The sequence below is a fragment of the Lycorma delicatula genome, chromosome 1, assembly GCF_047948215.1.
Source record: "Lycorma delicatula isolate Av1 chromosome 1, ASM4794821v1, whole genome shotgun sequence".
NCBI classification, from domain to species: domain Eukaryota; kingdom Metazoa; phylum Arthropoda; class Insecta; order Hemiptera; family Fulgoridae; genus Lycorma; species Lycorma delicatula.
In genome coordinates, this window is record NC_134455.1 from 129036085 (window position 1) to 129061725 (window position 25641).

Sequence of the window (25641 nt, forward strand, 5' to 3'; positions counted from 1 at the left end):
CTGAAGTTAAAATCCAGAGAAACATTTTGTAATGATCTATCGTTAATATAAAAATTCCGGCTGTTTTATCACACGCTTTCTTTGATTTTTTTACTTCCTTGTACGAAGTAAAGGAAGTATTGTGATCGCGAAAAGTTTCGGTTTTCGCGGACTAGTTTTGGCGTGACATCTGTACGTAGTATGTATCTCACATAACCCAAAAACGATTAGCCGTAGGATGTTGAAATTTTGGATTTACGACTGTTGTAACATCTAGATGTGCACCTCCCCTTTTGTATCCAACGACTGAAAAAAAGTGTCCAAAAAAGTCCGAAATCCTCAAAAATTTAGATTTTGGACTTTTTCTTAACTGCAGTAATAAGCCTTTGAGAGCTTTCCATCGATATTACATAAGTGGTACTTATTTTCATTGGTTCCAGAGTTATAGCCATATCAAATTTTAATTAATGAAATATTTGGATCTTAGGGGAAGGCGCATCGGTTCGAATCCGACTACACCTCTTTTTTAACGTTTTTTTGTAATTTAAATGTATTGATTTGTAAATAATTATTAACCTCAGTAACAATAAATAATAATTCAATAGTAACAATAAAAATAAAAAAAATATGAAAAAATATCAGAAGGTAATGAAATAAAATTTTATGTGCTCTTCATTTAAAAAAAAAAAAATATGTATATGTAATTTAATAAACGTACAAGGAAGTCAAGTGGTATCCACATCAGATTTCTTCTTTTAAACTTTAAGTTTAATGACTGATTTACTGGACATGTAAGTATGTAAGACGGTGATGTTTACTCGTTTGTTTATTTATTTTAAATTGTAAAGTATTTTGAGTTTTTCTTTTTTAACTTTTGTGATTTAGTAATGTAGGCATTTATGATACTACTAGCTCCCCGTCGCAGCTTCTCCCACGATATATGGTTACTTGCGTTTCCCGTAGCGGTCAATCTTTTTGTTTTATGTTTATTAGTCAAATTATCGAAGGCAGGTGCAGCCAGTCACACATACAGTAACAGTGGTAGTGGCTGTGATGGTTGAGACACAGCGCCGTTTAAATTCGTACCCCTATAAAAACTTGTAATTAAAAAAAAATCCGAAAATGGTTTTTAAATATTTATCTGAAGAGTATTTGCAAGCCCAAATCTAATGAATATCTCGTTTAGTATAGTCGGGATTGGGAAAATTTACAATCATTGTTCAAAAATCACTTTACCTCTTTTTACCCCCTTTTAAGGTTGAATTTCAAAAATTTAGAAATTGGTTTCTTCATGTGAAGATTACACTCACTAAAAATCAGGTTGATTTCTTCATTTTTTACCGAGAAATAAAAAATTAGTAGGTTTTCAAAAAATAATTCAAAAATTCATTTTAACCCTTGAAACTCGGAATTTCAAAAATCTACAAATTGGTTTTTAAAAATTCACACGAAGATAACACACGAAAAAATATCAAGCTGAAATCTTCATTTTTTACCAAGAAATTAAAAAAAAAATAAGAATAAGTAAATTTCGTTGTTACTTCATTTTACCACTTTAAACTCGGAATTTCAAAAAATTCTTTCTTAGTGTACAGTCATATCGAAAAGAACATGTATATAAATTTTCATCAACTTATCTTCAGCAGTTTTTGCTTAAAGTTGATTATGAATCTCTCACGATATGTTGTTTTCAAATTCAATAAGACCTCTACTGAAAAATATCTTGAGAGCGGTTCACTATTAGAAAGAAGAATGAGAATTTATCGGCCCGCCAGCTAGCGGCCCAAATGAGAAGTTCAGCACCGTAACGGATTATTTATTATTAACACATTTTAATAAATAATTTTTCATTTTTAGCTAACATTTTCGAATAACCCTGATCTGTTAGATCGAGAGTGTAACTGATGCAGCAAAAGTTAGCCTTTAACCTACTAACAAATGTCTCGTTTGAATTTTGTAAATCGGACGGACGATTGTTTGCAGAGATATTATAATAGCACCCCATTGCACTTCCCAAAACAGCGCCTCAGGGACACCCCGTTTGGTACCAGTTGATGATGATCATTGATCTACCCTCCCACGAGGTGCTCGCGTACTTCACCACTTTAGCTTCACATACAGTCCCCATGGGAAGCCCATTATTGGTAAACAGACATTTTTTAAATTTATTTAATATTATTTTATTTAACGTAAATTTAATTCTATTATTTTTTGAAATATTATTCATTCGATTGATTCGAATCATTCAGTTAAAACCCAGCTCACACAGAGATAGAAGCTCACAGTTGACAGTTCATTGTCAATTGATAAAAGTTTGGGCTTCGACCGGCAAATCTCCTCTACTATATAAATAAATTTTTTATACCTTGTACGAAGTAAAAGAAGTATTGTGATCACAAAAAATTTCGGTTTTCAAATTTCAACGGAAATATCCATTTTGACTATCCCTGAATCCATTTTGACTAGTTTCGGCGTGACATCTGTACGTACGTATGTTTGTATGTATCTCGCATAACACAAAACCGATTAGCCGTAGGATGTTGAAATTTTGGATTTAGGACTGTTTTGGATTTAGGACATCTACTTGTGCACCTCCCATTTTGATTGCAAACGACTGAACCAAAAGTGTCCAAAAAAGCCCAAAATCCAAAACAGTTTAGTTTTTGGACATTTTCTTAAATGCAGTAATAAGCCTTCACAGAGAGCTTTTCAACGGTATATTATAAGTGGTACTTATTTTCATTGGTTTCAGAGTTATAGCCCAATAAAAGTTTAATTAATTATTTATTTGTATCTTACAAGGGGAAGGTATATCGATTCGAATCAGAATTCATCTCCTTTCTATTTAAACTTTTTTTTTGGTTTTAAATATGTTATTTATTAATAACTAGCAGACCTGGCAATCCTTTACTATTGCTAGATTTGACTATATATATATAGATTAAGTGAACACAATTGAAAGTTTGATAAAACATTAACAACATGAACTTACGGAAATTCACAAAATTTAACCTTTCCCTTTTACCCTTTCTCCCCTTTCCTACTTTTACTTTCCCCTTTCCCCATATTCACATTTACAATATTCCCTTTCCCTTTCTCCCCAATCACTTTCCCCCGTTTTCCCCTGATCCTTCCCCATTTTTCTTTTTTCCCCCTCCTCGATTTATTTTTTCTCCTTTCCATTTCCTTTTCCTGTTTTTCCTTTTTCCCGATTTCCCGTTTTTTCTCATTCCCATTTTCCCCTTCTTCCCTTTTATCTTTTTCGAGTTTTCTCTTTTCCGATTTTCCCTATTTCCCTTTTCCGATTGTTCCCTTTCTGCCTTTTCCCCCGCACGTAAATCGGTCCAGTAGTTTTTTAGTCGGTAACGGATACACTTATCGGAAACAGTGAAATGGAATCGAAAAATATTTAGTATAGCGTGTGTTGCTTTTACGTCCAACAGTTAGCGCTGTTTTAAAAAAATATATATATAACGCTTTTTTATCTTAATGGGTCTTAGAGAGTTTAAATTTTGAAATTGAGGGTAATTTGTTACTTTACATTGCTTAAATTACTTAATGGTACACACAATTTATAAACCTTCATAGCATAGTACAGAACTTACAACATTAGTCAATTTCTTTATTCTTTCAATTAATTTAAAGCAAAACGTAATAAATAAATAATCTTTATAAATCTGTAATACGAGACGCTGAAATATTAAATGTTAAATAATTCAGATTTCAAGGAGTTTATATATTTTTTTAATTTACAATTAATGATGGTTAATAATGATTTTATTTAAGAATCTATTATCTACAGACAATTTTTTTGTAAGCTATACCGTCATAATTACGCCACAGAAAACAGAAAAAACAGATTTATAGAGGTCAATAGAACTGAACTATTTGAATGTGAGCCATCTTATATAGGGTCAAAGTTTATTAGCATATTTCTGTATAATGCGAGTACCTTTAGTAATAAAAAATATTTAGAAAAAGGTTAAAACAGTTTTTAGAGGCAATTTTTTTTTATTCAACTTATTTATAAAACTTATGAATATATAAATTTTAAAAATTCTTATAAATGTAACGATTTTTAAATTTTATAGTTAATAAGACAAATAAATTATTTTTCAATGAAACTCTAGTAAGACTTTACCGAACGAACATTTTTATTATTATTATTCTCTCAGTTATTAATTCATTTCTAATAAATTTTTTTTTGTAATTTCTACATAACTTAATATAATACTTAATACAGTAAGCTAATATAATTTATTTATGTCGTGTTTTGGCGGTTTTATGGCATGTTTAATTTTTTCAATCATTAAAAAGTTAGTTTTTCCGCCATTTTGGCGTCTTACATCTGATTTACAAAATTAGAATATATATTTATTAATCAACCTTACATTAGTGCGTTTGAACCAACTTGATAACTTACACCGTTATTACGTAACGATTATTATAGAATTTTAATTTTGAAGTGAACTTGACGGCCGATCGCAGCCATTCGTGTATTTTTGTAATCCTGTAACGATGCTTAATCCGAATCCGAAAGCAAAATTCAAGACAAAAGGTGTTCACATACATACATATTGAATTCAATAACGAACTGTTCGTTTTTTGAAAATAAACAAAAATAAAATTCGTTACTTAGAAAGTTATGTTACGCTTTAAATGGCGTATTGATTCAGAAGTGAAAAATAAATCTTTACGACTGAATGCGATATCACAATTTACCTGTAGAATATAAAACCAAAACAGACTAGCGATTTAAGCGGCCATTAAAATATCCCATATTACAGTAAAATATTATGTCTATAAAATTAAAGTAAATCAAGAAGTTCGTTAGATATTCGCGAGTAAGAATCTGCAGAACTGAACAGCACACCGAAGTCAACGAACTATGTTTACAGTTCTAACCATGACCTAACCTAAAGGTGAACCGAAAATGGGGAAAAAATAAAAAAATAAGCATGAAAACATATTTCAGTTCGGTTAGATTTGTAATAATGAATACTTAAAAAAAATACGTCGAATTTTATTAGAAGGTTTTTTTCTTCCATTTGATAAACCGCGGCACTCGAATATGTCATTTTTCCTCGAAAGGTGGGCTTATGAATCGCGCCGCTAGGTAGCAGTACGCCTAACGTAAAAAAAGGTAACGGCGTCTTTGAATTTACGAATGATCTCATACAAAAAATTCATAATGTACTTGAAATAATAAAATTTAAAAGAAAATATACTACAGCTTGTTTTAATAGTAAATGATTTATATGTAAATGAAAGTACTGAAGATGAAACAATTTTTTTAATTCCAATCACTTCTTTAAAATAAAATAAAAGTATTAGTTTACAAGAAATTATACCTGTTAATAAAACACAAAAATCACTAACAGAAGGAAAGTGTTGCAAATGTGGAAACAAAGATTTGTTACATAAATAAAACAGAAATAAATTCAATTGATAAAATTATTATTCTATAAAATATGAAATAAAAAAAAAGTTATTTTAAAATAGGATAAAAAGTGTGTCCACGGAACGATAAAAATCGAGGGTTACACTTACAAAGTAAGTGCAATATTAAATCACGGATTTTTTATTAAAAAAGTAAAAATATGGTATGAAGAGAAAAAAAATATGATTATCAACAAAAAAAATTGGCCGAGGAATTCAAAAAATGTATATTTGTTTGTTCTAGAAAGGCAATAAATTTTAATAATAAATCCATAATATAACAATCAGTAATTCATTAAAAAAAATAAAAGAATAAGCTAAAAAAAACGCAGTGATATCCAAAAAAAATTACAGTGAAATTGCAAACCGCGCGGTAAGAGTCTCGCAGATATTTCTTCCGTTCAAAAAACAGAAATTTCTGTAATATAGATAAAGTTATTTTTAAAAAAATGATACTGATATCAAGAAAGGTAAGACACTACATTTATATTATCAAAATCTGTTATTGATGTAGAATTTTATTTAAAAAAAAAATACTTGTTAAGTATATGTAATAGACAATAGATATACAATAATAGATAATAAACAATGTTTAAGCGTTCCATATAATAAGCAAAAAATATAAAAATTTGTTACAAAACTCTTACCGGCCCGATTTCATTTATTAAACAACGAATAATCGTAAGAATTGTATTATTTATGTAAATGTCATATGTATTACATATAAATGAAATCGGGCCAGTAACAAGTTTTTCTATTTTTTTCCTATTATATGGAAGCTTAAACATTGTTTATTATCTATTATTGTGGATTTATTTCTACTACATATATATAACGTTTTTAAACATGGCACAGTTGGTATTTAATATTATTTATATAAATAAATGAAATTCAACCTTACCAACAATTCGTCCGGGTTCTCTTTTCTAGCACTTTCGGTCATTCGACCATCTTCAGGAACACATTCTTCAATTTCAGATCGTTAAAATTAAATTTTGTAGAATTTAAATTTATAAAACGTTAAAATCACAACTGGTTGTCGTAGTATAAAGTTAGTCTTGTCTGTTATGTAATAAGGTCACAGTTGTTCTACAGACATGAAACTTAACTTAAACAGACATGACTAACTTTTTACTATGACGATCAGTTGCTGCGATTTCAACATTTTATAAATTTACTTTCTACATAATTTAATTTTAATGATCTAAAATTGAAGAATAACTTTTCCTGAAGATGGTCAAATGACTGAAAGTGCTAGAAAAGAGAACGCAGACGAATTGTTGGTAAGGTTGGATTTCATTTATATATATTTATACATTTATTTAACATGTATTTTTTTTAATTCTAAATTAATAACAGATTTTAATAATAGAAATGTAGTGTCTTACTTTTTTTGATATCACTATCATTTTGTTAAAAACAGTTTTCTTTATATTACAGAAATTTTTGTTTTTTGAGCGGAAGAAATGATATCTGCCAGACTCTTACCGTACGGTTTACAATCTCATAGTAATTTTTTTTTTTGATTACATCTATAAAATAAAAGTAAATATATTCTGTTTTTACCTTATATATTTAAGATTTTATACGCATGACCTACAAAATAAGGCCCAATAATGTTACTTTGATTGGAAATTCTTTTATATTCAAATGAAAGTAAATAAATAAGAAATATCGAGTGAATTGTTCTTCTGAATAAATGACACGGTTATTAATTAATAAAATTCTACAGATAATAAGATCTGTAGAAAATTTTAATCTGTTATAAAAGCGGTTGCTTTTATAACAGAGTTTTTATTGGCAGAGTTAAAAAAAGAGAACGTTTTCGATTCGATCCGCACGTATTTTTTTTTTGTGTATGTTCAAATATTATCCTTCAACAAACGAATATTTCGATGATTATTTTTTTATTGATTATTCTGTTGACATTTTTTTCTACTTAGCGTAAATGTATGGTTTTTTAAACAAAAAACAAAAATTTACACTGTCTGCATAAAAAATATATTTCGTTTTATATCATAATCATTGTTTAATATTGGATCGATAAGAAACGTAAAGTCCAGAAACTAGATAGGTAATAATAAGAAAAGGAACACGGAGAAAAGATGTAAACAAAACTTATAATCAAGAATAAGCTCTCTAAAATTTCGACATACGTATTATTTTTTCATGAAAGTGATAAAAAAAAGAAAAGAATTGTGAGAAATTAAGAGGCAACTAACGAGCGTTAACTAATGCTGTTTGAAATGTAGAATGTGCACTTTTTTTACTGTATGTTTGTTACTTAATTGCTTGATTCTTTCGTGGGAATACCAGAATGATACGCCCAATTTTCTCAATACGCTATAAAATCCATTCCTAAGCAATGATGACTAAAAAAATGAAAAATTCCTTCATGTAATCAATTTAGACAAGTCTTTCATTCGTTTAAAATCCGTTCATCTCTGCTACGTAAGAATAATTTACGATAGAAATACCACAGGAATTTTCTGTACAAAATCAAAAAGAATCATGTAAATCGGTCCATTTGTTGAAACATAAAAATTAATCATACATAAAAAGATATATACTGGTCGAGCTGCGTACTCTACTTTTGTAAAGTCAATTAAAATCAATAGTTGTCGCTTAAAATTTTAAGTTTAAAGATATAAAATTTAAGTTGTAGAAGTTGTTTAATAAACACAAAGAAAATAACTGTCAACTGCCCTTAATTTTCTTCTCGATTTTAATATCTGTGAAAAAATTTAACTTAATATATTTTTTATAACAGTTTTTTGAATTAAATTGTTTTAAGTTTATTTTATTAAACTTCAAAAAAGAATTAAAAAGCTGTCTAAATTTTATCACTAAGTTTGGATTATGTAACCATGTGCAATTATCTTTTTTGGTTCTCTTGTTTTTCCTGTTTAGCCTCCGGTAACTACCGTTAAGATAATTCTTCAGAGGATGAATGAGGATGAAAAATGCATGAAAAATGCCACGCCGGGTTCGAATCCCGGTCAGGCATGGCATTTTTCACACACGCTACAAATCATTCAACTCATCCTCTGTACAGTAATGCTTAACTGCGGCCCCGGAGGTTAAACAAAAAAAAAAAAAAAGGATGAATGAGGATGATATGTATGAGTGTAAATGAAGTGTAGTCTTGTACATTCTCAGTTCGACCATCCCTGAGATGTGTGGTTAATTGAAACCCAACCACCAAAGAACACCGGTATCCTCGATCTAGTATTCAAATCCGTGTAAAAATATCTGGCTTTACTAAAAAGTAAGATATTGGAAAGTATGATTTGGAAGTCGAGAGCTGGAACTCTCGACTTCCAAATCAGCTGATTTGGGAAGACGCGTTCACCACTAGACCAACCCGGTGGGTTCATTGTAATTATCTAAAGTTCATTTCCCTTACGTTCAGTACTAATTTAAAAAAATCTGATGTGGACACCACATGACTTCCTTGTACGTCTATTAAATTGCATATACACATTTTTTGCTACTTTCATTTGAACTTATTTAATCTGAAAGTGAGATACGATCCTACAATTCTGTAATAAAGTGGACAGTTACACAATTGCATTGTGGTGAACACCACAATTCATCACATATTTTGTGGTGTCCGAATAAGAATTTTGTATATTAATTTTGTTGCACGTCTCTCGAGTAGTTATGTGGGTTAAGTGAGAACGTGTCGGATCCGTAACCATGCACACATCGGTTCGAATCCGACTTCATATACATATATTTTTAACTCTTTTTTTAATTTAAATATATTGATTTATTAATAATTATTAACCTCTGCAAACATTTTTTAATTAAAATGAAAAGTACATAAAACTTTATTTCACTAATAACTTTTATCATATTTTTTTTATTGTTATTATTGAATTATTATTTATTGTAATTTTTTTTTACAATCAGAGGTTAAAAATTATTAATAAATCATTATGTTTAAGTTAAAAAACATATATTTATATAAAGTCAGATTTGAACCGATGTGCCTTCCCTTTGTAAGATCCAAATATATTATTAATTAAAATTTTATTTAGCTATAACTCTGGAACCAATGAAAATAAGTGTACCACTTATGATATACCGTTGAAAAGCTCTCAAGGTTTATTACTGGAGTCAAGAAAAAGTCCAAAATTCAAATGTTTTGGATTTTGTGCCTTTTTAGACACTTTTGGTCCAGTCGATTGTAATCAAGAGGAGAGGTGCACAACTAGATATTACAACAGTCCTAAATCCAAAATTTAAACATCCTACGGCTAATCGTTTTTGAGTTATGTGAGCGAGATATATATGTACGTAGGTACAGACCTTACGCCGAATTGGTAAAAAAAAATTCTATATCATTATTCCACCTCTTTTAAACGAGATATCTGAACTGTTTTGGATGATGCAACATAATACTTCGATTTATGAGAAGGGTCTTATTAAATTGCCTTAATCTGTTGCCATTTTTAATAAATTATCGAAATATTTAAAAAAAATCTTCCCACCAGTTTATTAAAAATACAATTAAAAGATTTTCTTTTACTGAAACAATGTTACTCCGTTGGTAAATTTTTTAAAATAATACTAATAAAAAGACCCTTCATTTTTCTGCACTCGTTTAATATAAACATAAATATTAACTCAATTTTCATCACATTCTGAATTGTTAATTATTTTGTAGTTATTTTTTGTAATAATATCTACATATATAGGTATATATATATAATTTTTAATGTGTTTATGTTTTAAATAATTAATATGAATTTTAATCACATTTATTTTTTTATTTTATAATTTACTCTGACGCTATTCTGATTAAAGTTTTACCGCGGTTTTCCCTGATCCATCCAGATAAATGCTAAGGTAGCTCCTGTTTTATCCGGAGACACCCATCAGAATAAAAATTGTATTTATTTATTTAATCGTATGTCTGAATTTATTCAAAATGTTTAGTGCGTGGCGTGGCGTATCAAAATTTACTTATTATATGTCATTAATATTAACATAATTTATAATAGTTAATTTTTTTATTTATAAGGTAGTTATCTTAATTTTTCTTATTTTAATTTTTTTTTTTTTCGGCCAACAGAAGTCTGTCGGCCGCAGTAGGAATGGTTTTAGTAAATGAAACTTACGCAGTAGTAATCTACATAAATTCATATGTATATAGCTAATAATATCCGGCGAATAGGCCCGTTTGGAAATGCTGACCGTTTTCTTATACGTAATATGTTCTTACAAACATTTCGTTCAAACTGGCTGGAAATATTTTTGATAGAATCTTTAAATATAAGTACCACATATTTTTTTTTTTATATATATGAAAGAGCCGGCATCAACAGCTACGGTTATTAGCCCGGTAGAAATTGGTAGCGTATAAAAAGATGTCATGACTAACTGGGATCGAAATCCCGGGACCTCCACACGAAATGCGGAGAAGCTACCTACTCAGCCACGGAGGTCGGCGTTCTACATATTGGTATTAAAAATAATACGAGGCTCGGCTGATAAATTTTGCACATATATGTGTAGCATGGAATTAAAAAGAGATATTGGAATGAAATAAAAAATGCATAAATGTACAATACCTTACCTACAAAATGCAGTATTTATTTTTCAATATAATCCCCCTTTACACTGATAAAACTGATACACTTTTCCCAACGTGTGACAAGGTTTTGTATTTCATCACTGAAAACTTCTGGCGGTCTTTCTCGAATCCAAATGGCCACAGCTTCCTTCACCTCATCGTCGGTGGTGTAATGATTACCTTTGAAATCCCTCTTGAGATGAGGGAAGAAGTGGAGGTCGCACGGAGCCAAATCCGCTGAATATGGCGAATGCGAAATAGGCTCAACTTCAGCTTGCGGAGAGCCATCAGAGAGTTTGCGCGGTGCCATCGTGCACAGATTTTACGGTAACCCAGTTGCTCGATAATATGGCCTGTTCGTTCTTTAGATATGCCTAACTGAATAGCGATGCATTACTGGATGATTAGCCGGTCACTTTGAAGCAATTCGTCCACCTCTTTTCGATATTTCTTGTCAATCACAGAAACTGGTCGTCCGCTGGGAGATGCGTTCTCAATTGTCACTTTACCAGCTTCACGTTCGCGAAATTTCAACGCCCACCTTTTCACAGTACTCCTGTCAACAGTTTCACTACCGTAAGTCGCTTTTAAACGATGAAAAATATTCGTAGGATTCACATTTTCTGCTTTTAAAACTTTGTTCACTGCGCGCTGTTTTAACCGTGATGACATATTGACCGTACTGGACTATGGAGTCGAGTACGGTCAATATGTCAGTTATATTTAATTGCTACTAAAAACAAAACCGGTAAACGGATTTCAATTATTGCAGGTTTGTACAGGGGGATTTTAGCTATCATGTGCTGCCGCACTCAACTTGATAGTACTTTTTGTCTCGGTGTAGCACGATAGTGTGTAAAATTTATCAGCCAAACCTCGTATATATTTGCTATCATGTGTCTATTGCGAAAATTGGTCACTAATCTATCATTAAACACTTCGAAAATATCACATACGAATTCACATTGAAGAATCTATTTTTCTCAGTCTGATTCTGACTAGAATTTGTTAAACAGAGTGTGACCTATTGATGTAAAATATCCGATAACCTATGATAATTAACACGTGTAGGGAAAGATTCTCAGAATTATAATTTAAAAAAAATAATAACTTCTTAATTGATGTATTTTTTTAAATTTCTTTTTTAATTAATTTTTCATAACATAAGCTTGAGTCATTTGAGTAGGTATAAGATATGAAAGAAGTATTAACTCGTGAAAACTATCTGACCGAGATTCTAATCAGGAATATTCCTAATGAAAAATAGAACGGTACTAATACGCCACGGATGTTGATAACAGGTTTTCTTACAATAGAAATATAGAAGGTGATTTAACTGGTTAATTTAATTTTTGTTTTGTGTAATGTTTTATTTTGAATTTAATGCAAATCTTGTGTTGTGCTAATGTACGTTACGTTTCCTCTCACTATATATATATATATATATATATATATATATATATATATATATGTGTGTGTTTTTGTTTGTTTGTGTGTGTTTAAATTATAATCGTAAATGTGTGTTTAGCTAAATATGATTTTTTAACCATGTTAGAATTTAAATTTGGTGTAGAGGCTATATGCATTATTGCAGAATATTTTTATCAGACCTTTTAACGCGTTCAAAAGGCCAAATCTAAGAGCGATAAACTGGTTAAGAGGTCATTTACTGCTTAAGTAAAGAATTAAAAATAAATTAGAACACTCTAGAAGAGGTTTTTAATTTTTTTACTAAAAATAATGTTTTTATCGTGAAAAGAGAGTTGACTCTTCCATTGAGTTCAGCTGTCACTATGCAATTCAATGCACTTGTCAGTGTAGTTCTTAAGTCGCCTTCTACGTCGCTCTGATACAACTATAACTGTAGGTTTCGTATCCCATGTTTTTTTTAATTTTTTTATTAATAACCTTTCCTATTAATAAGATAGTAAGTATTCCTTAGTTCAAAACAATACGTGAAAAATACAGTTTTTTGATACGGATGGATCTTTTTTTAAAGTTATAGAAATAAAAGAGCACTAAAATATAACCAAAAAATTGTTGAGAACATGTATTCTTAGATGGAAAAATAACACCGCGAACTTAAAATTTAGTCTATTTTTCTAATATTTACTTCGTTTTATTTTTATAATTTCATTTTCTTTTTTTTTAACTTAATGTTTAAGCTATTATTTTCTACAATATATTATTAAATAATTTATAATGCGATTATTTATTAATTTATGTTGTAAATATTATTACTTGAATTTTCCTAAGATAAAAATATAATAATGAAAAAAAAATCATTAGCTACGATGTTTTAACACCCAACTATGTTTTAATGGTAACAAAAAAATACTATAACGAACGTTCTCTCTAAGGATATTCGCGCGTGCGCTCACAAATATACACCTACTCAGTCACTCACTCCCTCTCTCTCTCTCTCTCACTCTTCACTTATATGGACGTACGTATTTTTTACAATAACTGATCTGTTACGGAAAACTGCAAAGAAGTGATTTTACAGATTAATAATACACTAAATTATTAATGAAGCTAACTAATAATTGTTGAATTGTATAATTATTAAACAAAGGGGCCGGCATTTTCATGCATTTCACTGTTATACAACGGGAATTGAATAAAAAAAATTAATATAAAAATATCCTATAAATCATTATAATATTAAGAAGAATCTTCTTGAAATCAAAATGATAAAAACCGACCTGCAATAATTCAATAGATGATAGACACTGCAGCCGATCAGCGAGAAATCAAATGATTACTACTGCAGTTTCCAACCAGGAACTTTGGTCCAGCCTAGCAATCACAATCATGAAGCCCCACGCTGCCTCCTTTATATGTTGTTGTCTCTTTCAACTTTAATACAAGTTGATTCAACCAACGTCGGGCTATGTAGTAGAAAAAATACTCTTCAATTAAAAAAAACAACTAGTAAACATTTTGTGCTAATTTAAAACAAAATGAATTTTAAATAAATTATGAATTATAAATCAATGATAAATTATTAAAGATTGCGCCTAATTTTTTCTTCTAATTATTAGAAATAGAAACTTTTTTTACGAATAAAGAAAACAAGTAAAAATAAAATAAAGTTTTTACTCAAAAGGTTGAAAGCTTTCAAATAAATTTTATTACTAGTTTATTAGAAACTTACCTTTTATTAGAATCCTTTTTTATTAAATAAAAGTTGATAAAATAAAAGATTTGTAAGATCGTTCAGGTTTTACAACGGTAACAAAATTATTTTTCTGGACGAATTTAGCTGAGTAGGTTTTATTTTTATCAGGATCTTCTTCAGAATGTTTATTATTCAATATAATACTTTCATAAAACTATATTTGTCAAAAATATATTTGAATGTTCTGAGTTTATTGTTTTAATCTACAAAAATTAGATGATTCCAAATAATCATTAAATTTCGAAATCAGGAATTCTGTTATTTCTGATATTAACTTTAATGAGTTTAACATTTATTAATAAACTTTGTTACTTCAAACAAATAATTCAAAACCTAGTTTTCAGTTTAGTTATTTGTTTAACTAACAGACCAGGCAATGCTTCGCTATTGCTAGATTTGAGTATATATGTAGATTAAGTGAACACAATTGAAAATTTGATAAAACATTAACAAAATGAACATTACGGAACTTCACAAAATTTAACCTTTCCCTTTTACCCTTTCTCCCTTTTCCTTATTCCTTTTCCTTCTTTTCCTTTTCCTCATTTTCTTTTTCTTATTTTTCTTTTTACAATTTTAATTTTTATCATATTCCCTTCCCCAATCCCACTTTCCCTATCCCCGTTATCCCGTTTTCCACACCTTCCCTTTCCTACCCCCATCTGTATTTCTCTTTCCCCTACATTGCCACATTTACCTTTTTCTTTTTTCTCTTTTCCCCGTTCCATTTCCTTTCCCCCGTTTTTCCATTTTTTCTTATTTCCATTTTATCCTTCTTCCCTTTTACCGTTTTCGATTTTTCCCTTTCTCCCTTTTCACTGCGAGTAAATCGATCCAGTAGTTTTTAATTAATAACGGACACACATATCGGAAACTCTGAAATGGAATCGTAAAATATCCGTAAAGCAACACACGATACACTAATATAGCATGCATTGCTTTTACATCCAACAGATAGCGCTGTTTTTAAAAAAAAACAAAAAAAAACATGTTTTTACCTGTCACAGGTGTGACATCTTAGGTATATAAATAGTAGGTATATAAAAACGCGCGCGTATTCGAATGCAACATTGTGTAAAAATTTCAAAGCAACCGGTGAAGAACTTTCGGAGATTTAAGATTTTGAACAAGCGAACATTTACATTTTTATTTATATAGATTAATTGTTGATCCATTTCACGAAATTTTTGTTAGCTGTTCGACACAACTTATACTGTTTCTATTTTTGTGACGATTTACCATGTATATTAACTTCTATCATTACTTTTACTAGCGCACAGGAGAGTGAAGAATTGCCGAAAATACAGATTAAACAATAAACCTTAAAAATGATACCTTTTTACTTCCTTGTACGAAATAAACTAAGTATTGTGATCGCGAAAAATTTAGGTTTTCAGATTTAAACAGAAATATCCATTTCTCCCACCCCTGAGTCCGTTTTGACTAGTTTCAGCGTGACGTCCGTATGTATCGTGTATAACTCAAAAACAATTAGCCGTAGGATGTGGAAATTTTGGATTTAAAACTGTTGTACCATCTAGTTGTGCACTTCCCTTTTTGATTGCAACGCACTGAACCAAAAGTGTCCAAAAAAGGCCAAAATCCAAACCAATTTGGATTTTGGACTTTTTATTAATTGCAGTAATAAGCCCTCGTTGAGAGCTTTTCAACGATATATGATAAGTGGTACTTATTTCCATTGTTTCCAGAGTTATAACTAAATAAAAGTTTAATTAATGAAATATTTGGATCTTGAAAGGGAAAGGCGTATTGGTTCGAATCAGACTTCTTTTTTTATTTTTTTTATTTTAAATATATTGATTTATTAATAATTATTAACCTCTGATTGTAGAAAAAGTTTTACAATAAATAATAATTCAATAACAATAAAAAAAAAGAAGTTATTAGAAGTTATGAATGAAATAAAATTTTATGTACTTTTCATTTTACAAAAATGTGTATATGTAATTTAATAGGTGTACAAGGAAGTTATGTGGTGTCGACATCAGATTTTTAAAATTTAAAATTATAACAAAAAATTATACACTTAGAAAGTGGTATGGGAGAGAGAGAGAGAGAGCGATGATTACGAAATTATATGTGCTTTTACGAAAATAGCATACTTGTTTGTGGGTTGAGTTTTTTAAAGTACAGCACATAAATTAGGAAATAGCATTTTATGGAATTTTTACTTTAACCTAATTGATTTTACCGATACATAGTACAAAACAGAAATTACGACCATTACAAAAACTGTTCTGTAGTGATGCAGCACCGGGATTCAAGTCGTGGAAAGGAATAGTTACTTACACGTGGTGTGTGAGAAAGTAATGAGATTGAATTTTTACTTACCAAAGGTTTTATTTTTTTCAAACAACAATATTATCCTCTTCAAAGTAGTTCCCTTGGGCAGCTATACATCGGTGCTGTCGTTGTTCCCACTACTGGTAGCAGCACTGGAAGGCTTCAACTGGTAGTGCTTTTAACTGGTCGGTCACAGTCTTTTGAATGTTCTCCAGAGTTCCAAAATGACGTCCTTTTAAGACACGTTTCAATTTCGGGAAAAGGAAAAAGTCACAAGGACTCAAATCAGTGGTGAATAAGGGGATTGAGGAACAATAGGAATGTGTTTTGAGGTCAAAAATTCCTTGATGGAAATGGCCGTGTGACACGGGGCGACATGATGAAGCATCCACTTGTCTGCAATGTCTGGTCTCACACGAATCACTCTTTTCCTGAGCTTTCAAGGACACCTTTGTAAAACACTTGGTTGACAGTTTGTTCTGGAGGAACAAATTCTTTATGCACGATACCCCTATTGTCAAAAAAGCAGATCAGCAAGGTTTTGATCTTTGATTTGCTCATTCAACATTTTTTCGGTCGAGGAGATGATGGAGTGTGCCACTCTTCACTTTGCCGCTTTGTTTCAGGATTGTACTCAAATATCCAGGATTCATCACCTGTGATCACATGATTGAAGAATTCTTGGTCATTGTCAATCCTCTCAAGAAGCACACGTTTCTTCGATTGTCCTTCTGTTCTGCTGTGAGGTTTTTCGGTACCAATTTCGCACAAACCTTTGCATGTCCAAATCATCTGTCAGAATTTGATGTATGGTGAAAGTGTTTAAATTTAACTGTTCACTCATCATCCTTATTGTTAAACGATGGTCTGATCTCACAAGAACCCTCAGACGCTCAAAGATTTCGTCAGATTTTGAAGTTGAAGGTCTCCCTAAGTGAGGTTGACCTTCAAGTGTTCTCGGCCTTCCAAAAATGATTTGTGCCAGCGGAAAACTTGTGCTCTTGATAAGCAATGCTCCCCATAGGCCTGTTTCAACTTTTCAAAGGTCACACTCGCAGATTCCCCAAGTTTAACACAAAACTTGATTGCACAACGTTGCTCAAAATTCCGATGCTTCATTTTCGTAACACACAACAAAAACACAACTTCACTGATGGCGCTCTCAAAAATAATGTGTTGGCTGAACGGAGTTGAAAATCGTACTGAGCATGTCGAAGGGATGAAAAAATCGGTCTAGCACAGACCGGTAGACACAGCATTGCCAGATCGCTCGCAGTGTTACCAATCTCATTACTTTTCTCACACACCTCGTATTTAGATTTTAAAACCAACTTTACTATTTGTTTTACTTCGATATATTTTTTCTCTTTTAAATAGTACTATACTGCTAGGCCCTCCGGGCGGCGTCTTGGAATACTATTATTAGGTGTCCAAAATTGATTACCTCTTGTGTAAAAATGTTTTTTTTTTTTTAATGGTGAAAATTAATCAAGGAAAAGCGAAAAAAGTGTTCGTCATTGTTTAATTAAGCACCCTTCCTCATTAGGAAATAAGTTAATGTAGCTGGCCTCCGCAGCGCGAATGGTAGCGTCTCGGCCTTTTATTTGGAGGTCCCGGGTTTTTAATCTCGGTCAGGCATGGTATTTTCATACGCTACAAAAATTTTAATCATCTTATCCACTGAAGTAATACCTAACGGTGGTCCCGGAGGTTAAAAAAAAGAAAAGTAAATGGATAGTATTTTTAGTATTGATTTATTTTTATCAAAAGTACCTCTCGTAATTGTGTTTTAAGATCTACGATATTGAATGAATGAATTAGGTAGTAAAATTTATTACTCGTAATTTATTTTAAACTTTTATTACTAATGTTATTTATTGTTTATAATCATTTTTAAAAAAAATCTTATGATTTTTTGACGGACAGTATGTTCAATCATGTAAGCATGTTCATAATTTTTTAATTTTATTTCATTTGATTATAATTTAATTTTTTATTTTTTTAATTTAATTTAATTTTTTATTTTAATAGAATTTAGAAGTTTTATTGAGACTGAGACTACTCCAGAATAAAAATAATAATGAATTACATCTAACCAGTAAAAAAGTATTACTACCTCATTTTAATGGTATATTAAATATTGATTATTGCGCATTGCAGGTGAGGAAGCGATTGAAAGATTATACAAACTGGTGTGTAATATTTATGAAAAAGGGGAAGTTCCGTCAGACTTCAAAAAGAGTGTTATAATCATGATACCAAAGAAAGCAGCAGATAAATGTGAAGAATACAGAACAATTAGCTTAAACTAGCCTTGCATCAAAAATCTTAATCACAATTCTGTACAGAAGAATTGATAGGAGAGTGGAAGAAGTGTTAGGAGAAGACCAATTTGGTTTCAGAAAAAGTATAGGGACAAGAGAAGCAATTTTAGGTCTCAGATTAATAGTAGAAGGAAGATTAAAGAAAAACAAACTAACATACTTGACATTTATAGACCTAGAAAGGGCATTCGATAATGTAGAGTGGAATAAAATATTCAGCATCTTAAAAAATTAGGGTTCAAATACAGAGATAGAAGAACAATTGCTAACATTTACAGGAACCAAAAAGCAACAGTAATAATTGAAGAACATAAGAAAGAAGCCATAAAAAGAAAGGGAGTCCGCCAAGGATGTTCCCTATCCTCGTTGCTTTTTAGTCTATACGTAGAACTAGCAGATAATGATGTTAAAGAACAATTTAGATCCGGTGTAACAGTATAAGGTGAAAAGATAAAGATGCTACGATTTGCTGATAATATAGTAATTCTAGCTGAGAGTAAAAAGGATTTAGAAGGTACAATGAACGGCATGGATGAAGTCCTACGCAAGAACACCGCTTGAAAATAAACAAGAACAAAAAGAAAGTAATGAAATGTAGTAGAAATAACGAAGATGGACCACTGAATGTGAACATAGGAGGAGAAAAGATTATGGAGGTAGAAGAATTTTGTTATTTGAAAAGTAGAATTACTAAAGATGGACGAAGCAGGAGCGATATAAAATGCCGAATAGCACAGGTGAAACGAGCCTTCAGTCAGAAATATAATCTGTTTACGTCAAAAATTAATTTAAACGTCAAGAAAAGATTTTTGAAAGTATATGTTGGAGCGTCGCTTTATATGGAAGTGAAACTTGGACGATCGGAGTACCTGAGAAGAAAAGATTAGAAGCTTTTGAAATGTGGTGCTATAGGAGAATGTTAAAAATCAGATGGGTGGATAAAGTGAGAAATGAAGAGGTGTTGCGGCAAATCGCTGAAGAAAGAAGCATTTGGAAAAATATAGTTAAAAGAAGAGACAGATTTATAGACTACATATTAAGGCATCCTAGAATCCACGCTTTAATATTGGAGGGAGAGGTAGAAGGAAAAAAAGTTTGAAAGTGATTGGCGTAAAATGATCGTGTCCACAAGAAAGTGAAATGTATGTAAAAAATTTTAACTGACGGTGGTTTTGGTGTCTGGGGGATGTGAAACGTGAAGATATGTCGAAATTTTCCGGAAGTTGAATCATGGTACCCATTACAATAGGTAGCTTTATTATGAAATCTACCTAAAAAATGTATATGTAATTTAATAGGCGTACAAGGAGGTTATGTAGTGCCCACATCAGATATTTTAATTTAATTTTTCCTTATTTTGCGTATACTTCGTACAAACTAATATAATTTTTTTTCGACTAAATTTATTTATTTTTTTTCATTTTAAGCATCTTTTATTTGATAATGCCTACGTACTGGATTTTCTTTCAAAATGCTAAGAGTGAATCTTTTTATTTCAAAAAAATTATACTGTATTGTAATGAATTTACTAGTTATGATTTGTAAGTAAAATAAATAACTTTGTCGTTAATATATCTTTTAAAATTAATTTTTGAAAACATAAATATTATTCTTCAATCCACTAGTAATTGAGTTAAGTTAAATATTTGTAATAACTGGCTATATATTTAAAATAATAGTTTTGCAGATATTTCTTAAAATATTTATATAAACTGGAATTATTGTTCTAAACACAGTTCTGTCATTTCTATTGTCATTCTCGACGTTTACCCAGTCTATTGCTGAATGAACACTCCACGCTTTAACAAAAAAATGTTGTGCATTTTTCGTCTAAAACGAATGGTAGTTTTTTGCTACCAAAATACGTAATTTTTTTTCATCAAATAAACATTACGATATCTTATCAAAATAGATAGATTAATATTGTGTTATCATTCTTTCTCACTTCTATCTAATTGCAAAAAGTAGACACTGAATGAATATTTTATGTAAATGATATAAATGTTTACTTTTATTTATTTAAAAAATGATTAGATCAGATTTATAACTATATAAATATAATCTGTATTACGTCAGATTAAAAAAAAATTCTTTTAAAAGATGTAACAGTGCAATTAAATACACTCACGTGCAATTAAATAGAAAGAAATTGTTATAATTCTGTTTTAAAAAGTTGTAAAAGGTAATTATTAGGTAGATTTCATAAGAAGGCTACCTATTATAATGGGTACCATGATTCGACTTCCGGAAAATTTCGTCATATCTTCGCGTTTCACATCCCCCAGACCCCAAAACCACCGTCCGTTCAAAAGTTTATATATACATTTATATATATATATATATATATATATATATATATATTTTACACGATAATTGCCGTGATGTTGCGCCAATTACTTTCAAATTGTTCCTTAAAAATAACTTGTCCCAAAATCTCGGTCGAGGTGGTTAACGGCCAAAATCGGACCATAGAGGTGGTAATAGGGAGGTTTTTTCGAAAAAAAAATATCGCTATAATTTTCTTATTAAGTAAAATATCGAATTAGTTTAAAGTTTCTACTATTCTTTGAATAAGGGTCTAAAACTTACTTAAGTAAATTTTTTTGATGTCATCAACCATTCGCCCAGGGGGTTAAAAAAATGGGGTTTCGAAGACAAAAAATAATCATACCTCCCATAATAGGCACAGTATCGAATCGGTAGAAGTGATTGTTAGTTCTCTAAACATTATCTAAAACTTTTGTCTGAAACAATTTTTGTTATAACCAACCCTTACGGCAAGGGATGACCAAAATATTGCTGAAATTGTAAGAAGATGGGGTTTGTCGTATGTTTAACATGTGAAACTTTTTTCACATATAAAAATTGTCGTATTGAGTAAATTTGAAGTTTTTCTTAATTTTAAGGTGGAAATCTTTTTGATCCCCTACTTAACACCGGTGAAATCTAACTCCGCCTTCCGGCGTGCCGAAATGAATTTTTTTGTGAATTTCTTTTCGTAACATGGTATTAGATTGAAATTCATGCATGAAAAAATAATTATTTTCTCACTGTTTTACAGGACATTTTCTAATCAAAAAGCACTCAAGAAAATCATAATAAAGATATAATGGAAACTTATTATTTTTCACTTTGAATAAAAAAAATTCGTATTAGAAATGATTAACTTTTTCACTACAGAATTCACCATACTACTATCGAAAATTTTACCCTATAAATTAGATTTTCCAGTTGCAGGATTTTTTTGTAGTTTTTATACTTATATATATATATATTTTTTTTTTTTTCAGAACAAAAATGATAGTCATACATCATTGAGTATATATATATATATATATATATATATATATATATATATATATATATTATGTTGCATGTGTGTGCGCGTACCAAGGTTTCTGAACGTGTTCGAGGGCAAAAATTTGCGTATCGTTATTTTTCTCCATGATCAGTAATTGTTTTTCTTTATTTTTTCGCTGTCCTTGAATATAAAAATGTATAATAGCAATAAGTTTTATAAAAACAAATACTATGGTTTCTATAGTCTTATGTAACTAGCTACATAACTTCTTTGTGTACCGAATTCCCTTAGTCTCCATTGTGCAAAGTAATTGGAAAACTGTTTTTCAATGGCGTTGACATGTAAACTCTTTCATCTGTTTCACAATACTGTACTTTTATGGTATTGCGATGTTACTAGTCTTGAAATGTATTAGATATTAATAGTATTTTAGGTTAATTTACGACTACCGCATCGTGACGTATAATTTAATTACTAGCAGAATATAATATAAAAAGAAGATGAATTATATCGAGTAGTCTTTGTATACAAATCGTAAGGTTTTAATAATTTATAAACTTTCGATTTCGTGTAACCGTAAAAATTTTAATTACTACATAATTTCAAATTTGAATATTTATTTTTCTTATGATTTAATATTTTTATTATTATTTGTTTTCAAATTTTATGCAAGTAATTAAATCAAGCATGCAAATAGCAAATCAAGCATACGAATCGGTGTAGTCCGAAAAATATCGCATTCAATTATTTTTTAATTAAACTTATTTCTTATTCATGAATATTTAAGTATCAAATTTCTGTACCGGTCGGGTTTTAGTTTAACCAATGAGTATGATTTAATAATGTTTCGTAATAACTGTAAAAACTGAGAGTATTCTAATTTCATTTTTTTGTCACGTTTCAGTAAATCACAATTTTATTGAAATTCATTTTTCAATAAATTAAAGTAAAGATTTTTCTTGGAAAAATATTTATCTTATTTCAAATTTAAGTCCATGTGAAACACGCAAAAAATCTAAAAAAAAAACTTTTTAAATGTCATAAATAATATTTTTTCATTGTCCTAGCCCAATTTAAAGGTTATTGCATTTATGATTTTCCGGTTATCGGGTAAATTTCACACGAATGATTATTTTAAAAAAAATATAGTATTTGCCTTATAATAAGTTGAATAAAATGTTGTATTCGGTAATTATAAACAACCATTACTTCAAAACTCGTTGAATAATGCTTGAATATAAAAATGATTAAAATACTTCGCGTTGATCGTCTAGTAAATATCACATGAAAATGAATCCATCAGAGGTTTCTATTTTTATCAGCAATTTTATTATTAATTTCATTAACAAAATTAATTTATATAGGCTTAGATAAATTCGATAATTTTAAGATTAATGTATAGTTATTACTTATATCACCAAATATAGTATGTAATATTTTCAGGTAATTTAAAAAAAATCTGGTCTTATTTCATCTTGATGTAAAATATATTTACAAATTATTCAGAAGTTAAATGCCGGTGTTATAAATATTAAATTTTTTTTGTCTTCAGTCATTTGACTGGTTTGATGCAGCTCTCAAAGATTCCCTGTCTAGTGCTAGTCGTTTCTTTTCGGTACACCCCCTACATCCTACATCCCTAACAATTTGTTTTACGTATGTAAATGTAACAATATTTGTTATGTATGTTTTATGTAACAATATTAAATATGTATGATAAAATATTTCTTACAATTTTTCAGTAAATGAGAACGAAAAATAATAGTAAATTGTTCTTTAATTAAAACGAATAAAAATGTACTAGAAAATATCGTTAAATATGAATCTGTATTTTATGCTGTATAAATGTAAATAAATCACACTCGCGCGCACACACACTCACACACAAACACCTAATTATATTATGATAACAATTACTAGGGCTTATTTTAATTTAACTAGAAAAATTGTTTAAAAATTCTAATCTGTTGCAACTTTCTTTGAATCGGTTGAGAAAAGATCAAAACCCAAAAAAAACCGTTAATCCAAGATCGTTTAAGATGGTAGAGAAAAGACAGAAGGGTTAGTGAATTAGGCCGTTAAAAGAGGATATTTCAAAAAAGAGGGTTATGAATCTAAAGCCGAGTTTGATTAAAAGCCGGTCAAAAAGGATAGGTGACACTGAAAACGAAATTTCAATAATGCGATGCAGTAGCTTAAGTTAACAAATATGTGATGCGGGAATATATTTAATAGACCTTCTATTTTGTACCGTTAATACGAAGCGATTTAAAAACTTCAAATTCATCGGCTAGATAAAACGTTATAAAAATAATTACGTTGACATCAACGCTTTTTTTAAATACGAAAACATAATCGCTAGATAGTAAAGTATGGATGTAACAGGTAGACATTATATTATTGGTTGCAGAGCAGCGTGTTTTTTAATTCGCCAAAGAGTTCATCGCGTACTCGTGTATCATATGCTTTTTACTGGACCGTGTCCTCTCGTAACTGTCTCGCTCGGAATTATTTATGTTATGGATTACTTTATGTTGTAAATTTTGTATAAAAATACCCAGTTAAGTTAGGAAATAGATATCAATACAAACTGGACATCCGAGAATAAGAAAAAAGCTCTTTATTTTAAATTAAAAAAAATCCCTTTTGGCAAGCCGGAAGGTGGAGGTATATTTAACCTGTGCTAAATAGGGGATAAAAAAGATTTCCACGAAAGTTAAGAAAAAACTTCTAAGAAAAAATTTATTCAATACGACAATGGTTACATGTAAAAATATGTTCACATGTTTAGCATACGACACCATCTTCTTACAATTCCAACAATGTTTTGGTCATCCCTTGCCTTAAGGGTTGGTCATATCAAAAATTGTTTCAAACAAAAGTTTTAGGTAATGTTTAGAGGACTAACGATCACTTTAAACCGATTCGATACCGTGCCTATTAAGGGAGGTATGATTTTTTGTCTTCGAAACCCCATTTTTTCCACCCCCTGGGCCAATGGTTAGCGATATCAAAAGGCTTTCTTTACTTACATAGGTGTTAGACCCTTATCCAAAGATAAGTAGGAAGTTTAAACGAATTCGATATTTTACTTCATAAGAAAGTTACAGCGATATTTTGTTTTTTTGAAAAAGCCCGCCCCATTTCAATCCCCATTATCCGATTTTTCCCATTAACGAAATCGACTGAGATTTTGGGTTGCTATATTTTATGTATCAATTTGAAAGTGATTGGTGCAAAATTACGACAGTTATTGTGTCCACAAGAAAGTGAAATATATATATATATATATATATATATATATATATATATACAAACTACACGTCCGAGAATAAGAAAAAAGCGCTTTATTTTACATTAAAAATACTATATATATATAGTTTTGAATCGACGGTGGTTTTGCGGTCTGGGGGATGTATATCGGTAAGATATGTCGAAAATTCCCGCAAGTTGAATCATGGTACCCATTACAACAGGCAGCTTTCTTATGAAATCTACCTAATATTACCGTAAATATTTTTATTTACCATAT

The 25641-nt window shown here is 30.1% G+C and overlaps 1 protein-coding gene across 3 annotated transcripts in view; it reads right to left on the minus strand.

Moving 5' to 3' along the window:
* Positions 1-25641, minus strand: part of LOC142322217 (uncharacterized) — a 96293-nt gene that overhangs the window by 68754 nt on the left and 1898 nt on the right. Inside the window, exon 2 of one of the 3 annotated variants that reach the window (XM_075361056.1) lies at positions 13705-13890. The exons of the other annotated variants lie outside the window; for them this stretch is intronic. The gene's annotated coding sequence lies outside the window, so the exon portion shown is untranslated. The remainder of the gene's footprint in view (positions 1-13704; positions 13891-25641) is intronic. 3 annotated transcript variants of the gene reach the window in all.